The 13331-nt window shown below is 40.4% G+C and overlaps 1 non-coding gene across 1 annotated transcript; it reads right to left on the reverse strand.

Moving 5' to 3' along the window:
• Positions 1 to 661: 661 nt before the first annotated feature.
• TRNAC-GCA (transfer RNA cysteine (anticodon GCA)) lies at positions 662 to 733 on the reverse strand. The gene has a single exon. It is a non-coding gene; the product is annotated as a tRNA-Cys (tRNA).
• Between the last annotated feature and the right edge of the window lie 12598 nt (positions 734 to 13331).

Genomic DNA, 13331 nt, shown 5'->3' on the forward strand with positions numbered 1-13331 from the left:
TCCAGGGACTTACCCCAACTGCACAACAAAGATATGGTGCTTATTTCAGATGGAGGAACACAGAAACAAAAAGCACTACTTTCCTATCAAGTAGCTCCCAGGTCCTATAAAGTAGTCACACCAGAAAGACTGGGATTAAGAAGGAACAGATGACACTTGCAGCTCATAAAGAGGAGAAAAGAAGCAGCATCATGAGATTCACCAAAGGAAAAAGAGCTAACATCAAAGCAACAAAAAAACAACAGAAGAGATAGAAAATGACACAGAAATAGAGACATCTGAGCAAGGAAACCAAAAAAGAACTGAACAAATGAGGATTGAGAATGCAGAGAAACTGAGGAAGATCACTGTTTAAAACTAGAATCATAGAATCAATGAGTCGGAAGGGACCTAGACAGATCATCTAGTCCGACCGCCAAAAAATAACTTTTTATTATCCTTAATTCTGGCTGGTAACCCTAGCTCCAGCTCTGCCTTGGCCTTCCTGAACAGCCTCCCTGAAGTCCCGAGCTATGGATGTGTAATCCTCTTTTGTGATAGTCCCAAGCTTCCACTGTTTGTAGGCCTCCTTTTTCACCCTCAGGTATCCCTGGATGCCTTTGCTGAGCCATGGGGGCTTCTTAGCATTCCTGCCCCCCCTTGATGCACATTGGGAAAAGCAAGGGGGTACCTGGATTTGAACTAGGGACCCCTTAAGCTGCAATCAAATGCTCTACCACTGAGCTATACCCCCTTCTGAATCAGTGAGGTCCCTTTTGCTCCCTTTTGCTGGCAGCCCCACTCCCTGGTTGGCACCCACAGAGGGGCACTGGTGCTCCCACCTCCCCCTGCCTGCTGACTAAACAGGAAGCACAGCCTGACAGGGCGTGCACCAGAGCTCTCAGGGGGTGCACATGCACCTGGGTTGAATTAAATCGTCAGTGTTAGTATATTACATGGGGGTATGTTACATGTAAAGGGAGAAGATATGTGGACACCTTTAAGAGTGTTACGTCTAAGTTTGTTACGTTTGTGGGGGGAATTGCAGGAGAACTGTAAGCAAGATACTGCTGCTTTATCATTATATAAGTTTAACTATTTGGTCTATTAAAAACAACACAGCTGTCACACAGAAGTCTGGCCCTCCATGCAGCAAGCAGTTCAGCCCACCACTTGTCTATGGCTGATAGGGAACAGTTGTGAGCCAGAGACAACACATAGGAGGTGCACGGGGGTGCATGTGCACGCCCTGAAAGAGCTGGTGCCCCCCAAAAGAGAAAGCACTCTCGGCTTTTGTGATGGGCAAGGGGGGCAGGCAGAGCACTGGTGCCAAACCCCGACCCAAGAAGTGTCGCTGGCACTTTCAGGCATGTGGCCGGCACTTCTGGGATCAGCGCCTGGCTGCAGTGGGACTCCGTCTCCCCCAGGTGGTGATTAACTGTGGGAGAACCCCACCCCCCACTGCTGCAGCCTCCTGCAGACAGTCCCTGCTCAGCCCACCCTCACCACCAATGTCAGCACAGCTGACTATGGGCAGTCCCTGCTCGCCACCGCCATGACTGTGCTGCCATTGCCTGTGGGCAGTCACCATGCCCCCTCAGCCTCAGGAGGCGCATATTGCCTATGCTAACAGCAGCAGTTTGCTGCCCTGCTGCTCTTCTCTCTGGGGTTTGTAAGCTCCCAGTGAGCCACTCCCCTATCAGCAGCCCTCCTACAGCTGCAGGTATTTAACAGAGCAGGTTGCCCCCTCTAAAAAGGACAGGCCACCATGTTGCAGGGCCTCACTGGAGTTCACTCAGATCTGCTGATGTCTTATTCAGTTTCAGACAAAAGCCTTCTATGCATTGCACTTCACTGAGGAGACGCTTCTCATTGTCTCTTGTCATTTTTGAATTAAAATGCCTGTAGCTACTGTTTTATGCTGTAATCAATACTGCTGGTGTGTTAGGCATGTGCAGAGCACATCTACTAGACTGCGCCCTTCAGGAGATTTAGCTGGAAGAATGCCTAGATCCTATGCCTAGGTATAAGATAGCCACTGAACCACTTAGCTCTGCCAAGATGGTGTCACTTCTGCGCATGCACAGAAGTAAAACTCTATTGCCCAAGGTCATTTTCTGGCAAAGCTCATGCCCCTCTAAACCAATTAGTCTCTAAAGTGCCATCATACCCTACCTTCTGCCTATTGTACCATAGATAACTTACTTTTGATAAGAAAAAATTGGTAACAGAAAACTTGCTCCTATGTGGAGACCATGCATGTTGAATTCTGGCCTGGAATACATGTTCTAAATAACATGGAAATCCACTTTTACATGCAGTGAGGTACATAATGGTATCGCTGGCATTTTGTGTTAAACACAGCTATATTACTGTAACTGTGCTAATCAAAAGTATACTTGTACTTTGTCTCCTTTTTCCCCTTAACTTGCATCACTCCATTCCCAGTGTTTCCAGCAAATTCAGCTCTCCAAGAACCAGGCATAATCTCCTCTGATTTCAATGGAAGCTGCATTTGCATATGCTAAGCTTGAAATGGCCCTTACAGAATTACAGGTCAATATGCATTTTACTCTAGTTTTGCCCATCAACTGAATGCTAAATGCATATTAAATACAATGCTTTGCCCATTACTCTTGTTTTCTTACTATGTTATGGTAAGTGTATAAACTTATTCCACTATTCAAACCTATTCAACTAAAGTTGGCCCTATAACAGGGGTAGACAAAATGCGGCCTGTGGGCCAGATGCAGCCCATCAGGGCACTGTATCCGGCCCGCGGGGCCCCTAAAAAATTTAGAAAATTAATATTTATCTGCCCCTGGCTACCTGTCATGTGGCCCTTGATGGCTTGCCAAAACTCAGTAAGTGGCCCTCCACCTGAAATAATTGCCCACCCCGGCCCTATAAGAATAGCAAAACTGATTAAGATAGCCAAATCAAGTGTGTATCATCAAAAGGCTTAATAACCAATGCAAAAACAAACCTGCTTGTTCTCATAAGAAACATTAATCTCTGAATAGTCAAAAAAATGTATGTCATGCTCTACATGGAGCATGCCTGCCTACACCCATAGGCACACAACAGCATGGCAAGATGCCCAGTCTCTGAAATGCTCAGAATCAGCAGTTCAGAATCTCAGGAATCCAGTAAATTTCACATTGTGGCTCTCAGTGGGGGAAGGTTACCAAGGCCCAGACAGAAAGACATTGACAGAGCAATGGGGAGTTGGAGACAGGCAAGGGATTGCCTGTTTGCAATGCAAACCCAACCAAGATCTCAAGTTGAAATGATATTTTATCAGTCTCATACAACATCACCAACAACTGAGATTCAGAGCGCTTCTACACATGCCCCTATGGCGCCGTTGTTACCACGCTATCATTTGGTACTTCCTTTTAGAAGTACTAAAAGACGGAGCAGTAACCGCCTATACTGCACCATGTGCGCCTGCAGTTACTTTTAGGCACTACAGTGCCGTAGCAACGCACTATAATGAAGGAGTGCACTGCTACAGCGCCATAGCTGTGACATCAGTTTTTGCTCACTGACACTTCCTCACTGTAGTGCATTGCTATGGTGACGTATCATCACGTGTAGACATGTCCTCAGTAGAATAAATTCCTCCTTTAGTTCCACATCTGCAACACTTTGTCCCTGCAGATGACATGCAAGCAGGTATTGAATTTGCCTCACTCCCCTACAGATGAATCATTTCCTCAGTGTTAAGTGCAGCAAAAGGTGACAAAAAATATTTTCGTCTCTAAAGTAAGGACATTTTCACAAGCTGACATATAAATTATACACAGGAGTCCCATCATCCATCACTGAAATGCACAAAGGAATCAAATAAAGTCTGTGTTGCAGTGCACAATACCAAACAGGTTCTAGACAAGAAATTAATTATTATTAATTATTTCCACTTGACAACACAACGGCAATTTAGGGGGGGAAGGATTTATCCAACTAGACTAAGAAACTGAGGCTGAACAGCTCCACTTTTACAAAAACTGTCCCAGATGGCTAACTGCAAGTAGTATGGATGAAAAGATTTATCTTAGGGTATGTTAGATGATAAACCAGTTATATCAATTTAAAAGGTAAAGGGGCAGCTATCACATATTAAACTGATCCATGGAAACTGTTTCATATGTCTGCTTCTCTGCAGCAATGCAGAGAAGCCAAACCAGTGATTCTCTACCAGAATCCAACATCTACCTCTGCTACTATATAAATTAGCTTTTGAAACTGGGCGTCACTCAGTTCATAAAAGTTATAGAGGAATGCCTCAAGTTCAAGTTCACAATCACTGAGCTAACCTGTCATAATTCACTCAATTAAACTTGTGCAAGTTATTGTGATTTAGCTTTTTACTTATGAGATAAAACAGATGCACAAAACTGTTGCAATGGATCAGCTTATGCACACTCACAAGTAAGGGTGCACTGATAAAGTTTTTTTTGGCCAATACCAACTACCAATTATTAACTAGCCATTTCGGCTGATACCGATCCAGTAGCTGATATGCAGCCCAGCAGCTTGGATATCAGCATCTGGCCAGTAAATCTGTGGGAGGAAAGGGGTGTGAGGGAGGAAAGGAGCATGGTGGGGAGCAGATCAAGGCCACCACAGTGCAGGAAGGAGTGGGGCTGGAGCTGGAGCAGGCACTGCCCAGCCAGAGTGGGGCGCAAAACAGAGCCATAGGCGGCTCATCTGGGCCATGCAGGGGGGGCAGGGGCCAGCTCCCTATGGCTGCACGCACCCCCAAGGGAGGCATGGGGAGCATGCGCCCCCATTTGTGTGCAGGGCAAGGGTGGGCCGCCGCTGAGGGCTCAGGGCCAGGGACTGCGCCAGCCTCCTCCTGGTAGGAGGGGCTGAGCCAGGGTTGTGCTCTGGGTGTGTGGCAGCAGCACTGGGAGGAGGGAACATGGGGCTGGGCTATGGTGAATTTGGGGCTGGCTGTAGCCCACACTATAGCTCCCCCTCCCAGTACTGCCACCCCCTGTGCCCTACCCCCGCCTACCCTGAACATAGCCCCGGCCCAGCCCCCAGTGGGAAGAGGCGTGCAGCCCTTGGTCCTGAGCTCATAGCGGGCAGCCTGCCCTTGCCCCATGCACAAATCCAGGGGGCACATGCCCCCCATGCCTCCCCTGGGGCAGGAGCTATCCCCCTGCACCCCCCGGCCGAGCTGCCTGCAGCTCTATCCCATGCCCCATTCTAGCTGGGCAACTGCCCCTGCTCCTACCCTTGCCCTACTCCCTCCCTAACCACAGGGGCCTTGATCTGCCACCCCCACATACCCCTTCCCTTCCCCGTGCCCTGGCAGTCAAATGTACTTCTTAAAATGGGAGAGACTCACTAAAGCATGCTTATATCCTGAGGAAGAAGAGACAGGATGTGTTTAGAGTAATGGAGCAGGTGAAAGTAGGTCCAGAGGGGATTAGGGACTGGGACAAAAGAAGGCAGTAAAGGAAGAGAGAAGCTGAGAAACTTCCACATTTATGAAGGAAAGAAAAGGGAAAAGAGAGTAACCATTAAATAAGTATACCTGACCTTAATGTCAAAAGACTTCCAAGCACCACAATTCATGTCATTTATGCACTTTTCTTCCCAGCATCCACCTCTAATAGCAGGAAGAGTAATTTTAAAAGATAACATTAAAGTAATCGCTAAGAAATAGATTGAGAGAAATTGTTGTTCACTGTAGGAAGGGAAACCATATGTTTTTTGCTTTTTTCTGCAGAGAGAAGACCAGTGTCACACCAGTATCATGATGTTTTTAGTGAACTATGTAACAAAATGGTCATCACATATTTAACTATACTATTCTATATTTATCTCTAAGGCTCAATATTTATAACAATAGAAAATGATCTCAGATGCATACCACAGAGTATCTGCAATATTCGTCTCTTTCAAGTACTACTACATGATTGACGAGGTAGACCATGATTATTTCAGGATTAAGAGCTACAAATAATAATCCCATTCCTAGTGAGCGATCTCAAATTGTCTCAGCAAATCTATTTGTGCATTTTCCTTAACTGATTGACTTTGATCCCAAGTTTGTTCCTAAATTAGGGAAGAAATAGCTCTAAAAATGGGTCAAGCATACCATTTATTCTTTTCTCCACAAGAACTCCATGTAAGTCTCTGCTCTGAGTACAGTTTTACATTAGCAACTCTTCTTCACCCTAATCAAAGATATTGTGTTAAATGGGAACAATGGAACTTGGTCTATATACTGGTAACTGGAAAATGTGAAACTGAGGCCCATGCTTCTCCACTTTCTTTTGTGTTTATTTTACAAGTTGTTCATAGAAGGCTCTCCAGCCATGAAATACATGCATTAAGCTTTCTTCTTTATCTCACAAATGATTTGTTTTCTGTGTAATTCCCATTAATAGTTGGGTATTACAATTCATGCCTATACAAAAAAAAGTTTTACTTGAGACATTTTGTATTAAAAGCACTAACACTTTTTAAAGAAAACATATGCTTCAACTATGAAGATTCTTCTAACACAAATAAACAAAGAAGCACACATTATGAACTAGCAAGCACTCTATGAGGTGGGAGCAGGGAATTACACCCACATGTTGAGAACTAAAAAAATTTCTGGAATAGTCATCAGTACAGTTATAAAACTCCTTTCTTTGAAAGCAGTCTAATCCAATATATAATTAGATTACAGTGGGATACAACTCTTGTGTGTGACAATACCACTACCTCTCAAAAAACTGCGAGCCTTAAAGGGAAACAAAACATCATTAAAAACTTCAGCAGAGATCACAGTGAACTTAAGAAAGCTACCAGTCTTCTACTAAGTATTCATTTTATGTTTCGAAGCTTAATGTTGCGCTGGAAACAGCTGCATAAAAGTGTGTATTAATTTTAATTTTAAAAATGAACTTTAAAAAAAAATGTTTAAAAAAAGGCTCACATTTTTGTTCATTACCCAGACTTTCATCTAGGCATTGTTTTAAAAAGCATGTGACATCAGCTGTATGCATGCCTCACTTAAACTGCTGATGCAAAAGGAAATGAGTCTTATCTTCCCAGATTGCCTTGCTGTTACAACAGCAAAACTATTTTTAACATCATCAGATCTAAAGTAAAAAATGGTAAAAAAATGGAGAAAGCTCTAAGTTCCTTCAATCCTTTCAGCTAGACTGTATTTAATTCAAACCCAAATGGAATTTCTTCCACTTCAAATAATAATCCATTTTTAATATACTGTGCTAAGTCTTTTCAAAATAAGCAAGTGCTTAGAAATACTATTTATGTTAAATATATATTCATCCTTGCATTTCCTTGGTACATAGAGACCACTGCTGAATCAGATGCCATAAATAGATACATTAGCATAGAACTGTGTTCCCCTGATGTCTGGCATATGCTAAACTGTTTTGGGAAACATCCTACCTTTACACTAACACAAGTGGTAGCAACAGTAGTATACCAATGCCTCGTGAATTCTAGCATTTATTACCACAATGGCACCTAAACTGCCCTGAGCCAGTGGCAGTATAGTGGTATTAATGCAGCAATGGGAGATTTCCCAAAGGTCTAGTGAAGACACAGCCTCCACAATATCCAATATAAGCTCCTGTTACGGCCTAACCAGAGTATCTGCAGACCTGCTTCTCTTTTCTAGCATACAGTGCCCGAACAAAATTTCTACTTTTCAGTGTAACACAATTATCTGTTACAGTAGCCGCCACTGGAAGACAGCTGGGTTGGACTGCAGGTGTTGACAGCTAAGCTACACTTTGGTCACATGTTCCATATTGTAATGAAAGAAGAAATATAAGGAGTTATTTTTTCCTCTCTCGAAAAGTGTGGAAGGCTAAAATTCCAAAGTTTACTCAGACAGATGGGCTACCGAGGCCATCAGCAACATAAACTGTCTATCCATTCTATCTGCAAGCAATTCTTCAAAGAAAATTATGTTCCAACAGTTTCCATGAAGGAGGGCATCTTTACACATTGCTGCCACACAACTCCAGATATGACCCAGCCTAGGCAATTTATCCACCTGAGACAGCAAAATAAGCTGTTCTGATCCTAATGGTCTGACCCGTTCTCAACCTTTTTATCAGCATCTGTAACAGGCACTGCCCATCTGGAAGAGACCTAATCTTTTGTAAGAGACATCCTTGTTGGAAAATAAATATCAGGCCGTCAAATTAAAATTAATGGCATTTAAACAACTGCTGATTTTGACAAGACTGATCATTTAAATGTCATCAGGCTGCAGTTAGTTGGATTCTGAGCATTAACACAGCCACACTGAATAATTACAGGTAGGAAGAGTTACATGGTTAAGTTACACCTAAAGCCTAAAGGCCTAAAAGCTACATCCACAAGTTAATTTGGAATTGTCCAGTAAAAAACTGTAACACTTCGCCACAATTCCTAAAGCTGGTACGTTTCAGCTAACAAACTGGACAGTTCAACCAGTCTTTAAACAAATGTCAGGTACATCTATTGCAAGACTTTCAAGACCACAAGATGTCTCACTATCCCATGGCTTCATATTTAAAAGATTTTAAAAAATGATTTAATTTTTATTTCACATTTTTAGATTTCCATTTTATCCTCTAAAACTTTAAACGGGCTCAGAGATACTGTGGAATAATTGTGTACAAAGTAAGAAATGATTAGAGTTTGGTTTTTAAAGCTGAAAAATTCACATTAGAAACAGACAGTAAGTAAATCTCTATTTGGTTTGACGTATTTAAGCCTTTGCCTTCATCATGTTTTTCTATGAAGTGCTTGCTCTTTATCTCCCTCCCCCACTTTCTGCATCATCTTTGCTGCATTCAAGTTCGATTTTCTGTTGAAACAGCTGAAATGGAAGAAAAGCTTAGCTCCCACGTTAGCCTTAATCAGAGGGCACAAATGAATGCAGCGTTGCTGCTCATACAAGAAAGCAGCTACAACTGGGGCTGGAGAAGCGGGGGGTGGGGTTACTATGTCTTTTTCAAGCAGATACATACTCTGTGACTCTGCTTAAAGCTTTTCTGATACTTTGAACTTAAATTAGTAAGGCAGCTATGCTAGAAGTGGTGTAGAATTTTGTTCTTAGCTTTTCTATACTACATTCATACAGAATAGTCACAAAGAGATGAGAAAACATACTAAAAGGTAGAAGAGGAGAGGCTGCCAGTAACAGCTTTATGGAACAGGGTGGGCAGATGGTAGGGATTTGCAGTGACACAGCTGTTTTTTTTTAAATATGAGGCAGAAGAAAAAGGAGACGTGGTTATGGCTACACATTCACAAGTCTGTTCAGTACAACAGAAAAACATTGGGGGGGAGGGGCAAGGTTTGTATGTTAATTTTCTACCACCCTTCTACACTGATATTTCTGAGGATTCTAGCAATTAATACTTCCACAGCAACTTCCAGGTGTTTTCTCCAACACTCCTTCCACTCTGTACAAAAAGAGTATAAACAAATAAATGTACAACAGAAGTATTAATGTTATATTAAGAATCAGAAAGAGGCAACATTCCAGAAATGCAAGGTGTCAACAATTTTAATGAAACCACATAGCACACGTTTACCTTCATTACTGATGTATAAGAATTTGCAATATGGTCAAATTAAAAAGGAAAAACTTATATATATACCAGATGATGTAAATGAAAAATACCTAAAACACTTTGGGATTTTTTTTAAGGACTGAACAAAGAAGACCAACATGAATATGACACCCAGCTAACAGTATGTTTAACACACAATCCACTTTTAATGCCGCATATTTGTCAAACATAAGAGATAAAAATTACTTCAAAGATCAATTTATCATGCTTGTTCTCTGAGTAAAACCACATATAGCTTTTTGGGGTCTTTTAACATCTACCAACTTTCTTCAAAATATCATAGGCAACCTGACTAGTTTGTAGATTAGTTGCAAACTAGTAGTTATTTCTTTGGTTTGAAGAAAATGAAAAGTAGCACTGAAATTACATTTGTATCCATCTAAAGGACCTAAGACTCTTTCTGTGGAGCCAGTGAAGGGCATTCAGCACAGGCTGAGGCAGAAAGAAGGTAATTAGGGAAGGAAATTATGAAATAGGAGACTTGAGAGAATGGAGATGTAAACTAATAAGCTTGGTGCTTTTGACATGCTGCATACATTTTGCTTCGGTATTCATTTCTCTCTCTCCTGTTCTATCCAGTCTAAAGTAAGAATTTCCACTGTCCCTCTCCTAACACAAGCAGAGAGGATTGCAAAAACAGTACAGGGCAACAAATTTCAGATCCAATAAGACAAGGTTCTTATCATGGCTACAACCTATACCCCTGTAGATCTGATAAAGAAATATTTTTAGTAGAACTCCTTGCCACAGAAGGTGCTGAGTTCACGAACTTTGTAAAATTATGTATGTATACGAATATCAGTAATACAAAGTTATAACACAAGCTCTGAAAAGGATATAAAACTCATTCCTAAAGACTTATGCCGATCTATTAGACAGCAGAATACGCCACATTATAAGGGCCAAAATATCCAACAACTGTTTACGATGGGGCTCATATATTCTCTTTGGTACTGGCCTCTCCTGCAACTGGATGGACCACAGATATGATCTAGTATGGCAATTCCAGTGGATTTAGACTGCAAGCTCTGCCTCACAAAGCAGCCAAAATTGGAGAGTAGAAGTGTGGTCTCTAACACAAATAAACTGAACACCACCTGAGGCTATTGTTTTAAATGAGTTTTATTTAAGCCACATTTTCAGAATCTGAGATAATTTAAAAGAAATTTAATACCTTGAACAGATGCTGCACTGTGAGCCCTCTGAATATTACTGGTGTGTTTCTCTTCAATACATGACCATTAAAATTCAAATCATGAATATGAGACTATGGGAGAGGTTGATAAAAATATGACTAGCCATGAACTCATTTCTGATATAATAAGGGTGCTACTCAGAATTAAGATATAGCAATTAGGAATTAGATTTTTGTAGAATAACACTGCTAGTTTTAAATAAACTATATGAAAGCAAAAGGCTCTTCTACTTGAAGAACCCAAGCTCTGTCCCAAGTTTGAGCTCAGAGTGATTTTTGTGATGGTCAAATTACGTACAACAGCTTTGGTAACATCACTGAGAGGCTTTACTTTACTGGTTACCTCAATTTCTTATTCATATCTGAAGAATGGTCTTAGATGCATTCCTCACCTATTCTTATTCAAGGTTGATTTGTTTGAGAGGGGAAATCAGTCCCTCTTGTAAGTTGGAAAGGTGAGCATATTAAGCGGGAAAAGTGATTTTTATTAAAAAAAGTGCCGTTTCTGCACAAGCTACTCTCATGAAAACTTTTATTTTACACTTCTTTATCAATTAAATAATTGAAGACAAGATACCCAAATGTCACAGAGATACAAAGAAGATATTCGGCTTGAGAGGCTTTTCCTTTACTTCTAGATCACAATGAGGCCCTCATCATTTTGCATGACAGAAAACAACAGCTGACAGGCCATTTTGGAACAGATGCCAGCTGCCTCTCGTTTGTTTTATAATTCAAACAGCAACAGTTCTGTAGCACTATTTTTAAAAGCAAGCTATGTTTTACCAAACTGGACCTCACACTAATCAGTACCGTTTCAAAAACAGATTGAAGGCAGACTAGAAATCTTTAATCCAAAAGCTGTTTTAGATCCAGGTCTCAGCTCTGGACCCAACATAAAATAAATTTTGAGTTTGATTTTTTATTCATTCATGTGGATTTGACTGAATACACACTTAAGCTAGCTTTAAAAAAGTGTAACCTCTAATATTCAATTAAGAAACCACAGACATCCTTCCAAAACTATTTGCAGCAGAGGACAACATTAAATTTCAACAGAGAACATCTTTAGAATGCTGACCACCTAAAATGGGATTTTAACGGTTTATTAAAATTTAACATTTTAATTAGACAAAGCCAAAATACTTTAAAATGAAGTTGCACATATGATCAATAATTTAAAGACTATAATTTTAATGGATTAGACTGTACTATAGTGACCTCAAATTAAAAGAAAGCATTGAGCACAAATTAGACCCTTACATTAACCAAGCTCTGGACACAACATAACTGGAAATAAGGAAACTAATCTTGATGAATCAAAATATCTTATCAATAACTCTGACACATATCATCAGTTACTTCTCAAACTTAGTAAAAGAAACCAGAAAGGAAAGGTTTGAAATACATGGTCAAGACTCCTTATACATTTAGTACTGTGAGTGTGTATCGTGCCTTATTAGTTGTATAACCTTTCATCTACATAAAATACATATCAAAGTGTGCAAGACATAGGGACAGCTGAAAGTCTAAAATAAAGTCTTAAAAAGTTCTATGGGGACAAGAGAGTCTAATTACAACTTTACTAGGTCTTTTGATTTATATAAAAAAAAGAAAAACCCTGTCATCATCTGCTTCACTGAGGAAGGGCTCAAGACTAAAAGTAAAAGTACCAACATTTAAAACTTCATTATCTCTACTCTACCAACTTTTTAAAATAAGGTAATGTTAAAAGCATTCCTTCTAGCAGCATGTACATTTCAGCTGTGATTGGCTGCCTAACAGTGTTCCTTTATGCATACCAGCGGAATCATGTCCAGTTTTGCCATTTGTGGATAACGATGACAAGATACAAAAGCATGTGTTTGCCATAAATAGCTCTGGCTAACGGAGGATTGCTCACACAGAGCAGATCAAATTCTCTATAAGGAGAGCTGTGTCTGGCTTTTAGTCAAATCATGTCCCTGATGCAAGACTTAGTAGTGGCAAACACTTTCCAGTTCTATTTACACAGAATTACTAAATGAAACAGTTCATTAAAAATATTTCTTGTACCAAGTTAGTATTAAATGGCAGCTTTTGTAGTTGCAGCGAATATTTAACAATTCATAACCTGTAATTTAAATACCCTATGATATTTTCTCCCTATTACTATATAACAAAGAGCTGTAAAATTGTATTAAAGCATTTGCCTCTGACTTATAGAACTTTAAGAGTCTTCAAATAAGTGCACTACATGGTTGACGGGTTCATATTTTGCACATTTCAGATGAGTTTGGATCTAATGCTCCCTAATAAATGGTAACTTGTTTGGTTATAAGATATGATCTGTGACTAGGTTCTCTATCCATTCAACAGAACAGTCTTAAAAGTATTGTAAAGCAGTGCCTAAACCATGGCTAGAACCAAAAAAAAGAGTCTGTTATTTAAGCCAAAATTAACAATTGTTTACCTTTACAATACTTCCCACAGAAGTTAAGTTATTCAAAATATGCTTACTTTAAACATACTTAAAAACTATATTTTCCAATGAAAACAAGGCAACG

The sequence above is a fragment of the Crocodylus siamensis genome, chromosome 2 (assembly GCF_052110815.1).
Source record: "Crocodylus siamensis isolate JL-2025a chromosome 2, ASM5211081v1, whole genome shotgun sequence".
In the NCBI taxonomy this organism is placed as follows: Eukaryota; Metazoa; Chordata; order Crocodylia; family Crocodylidae; genus Crocodylus; species Crocodylus siamensis.